Consider the following 554-nt stretch of genomic DNA (forward strand, 5'->3'; position numbering starts at 1 on the left):
TTACAAAGCTTTGACTTACTGTGAAATATGAAACAGATAGTGTATGTTAATTATACTTAAAAGAGGTTAATGTTATTCTTATATTCTATCATGAACATCTTGCCAGGCACCAGATTTATCGTGTGTAATTATGATCACTTTTAGTTATCAACTAAAGTTTTTTTTTTATTCACAGTTCTTCGTTTCTTCCTTTTCTTTTCCCTCAATTCTTTACCTTTTCATTCTTTATTCCTTCATTTTTCATCATCATCGTGTCTGCGTTTTTCCCGTTCTCTTCGTTATCTTCCTTTCCCCCTTCCTCTTTTTCCTTATTTTTTTTCTCCCTTCTTTCTATTCTTACGCCTTTTCTCATTCTTCGTCTCCCTTTTCTTCGATTCATCCGTGGATTTTTTTTCTCTTTTCTTTTCATTCTTTTAGCACACACATTTTTTTTTTAAATAATTAACCACACTTTCAAAATTAACCGAACTGACGGGGATGTGAATGAGTGAGGCATTCAGAAGCTCAGAATATTTACTTTGGTTTATATTTCATCACTGCCACAACCATCGCCG

The 554-nt window shown here is 33.0% G+C and overlaps 1 protein-coding gene across 1 annotated transcript in view; it reads right to left on the bottom strand.

Moving 5' to 3' along the window:
- The window catches only part of LOC119590499 (synaptogenesis protein syg-2-like), a 72102-nt gene that overhangs the window by 2841 nt on the left and 68707 nt on the right, over positions 1-554 (bottom strand). The gene's annotated exons all lie outside the window — the stretch shown is intronic.

The sequence above is a fragment of the Penaeus monodon genome, chromosome 27 (genome assembly GCF_015228065.2).
Source record: "Penaeus monodon isolate SGIC_2016 chromosome 27, NSTDA_Pmon_1, whole genome shotgun sequence".
NCBI classification, from domain to species: domain Eukaryota; kingdom Metazoa; phylum Arthropoda; class Malacostraca; order Decapoda; family Penaeidae; genus Penaeus; species Penaeus monodon.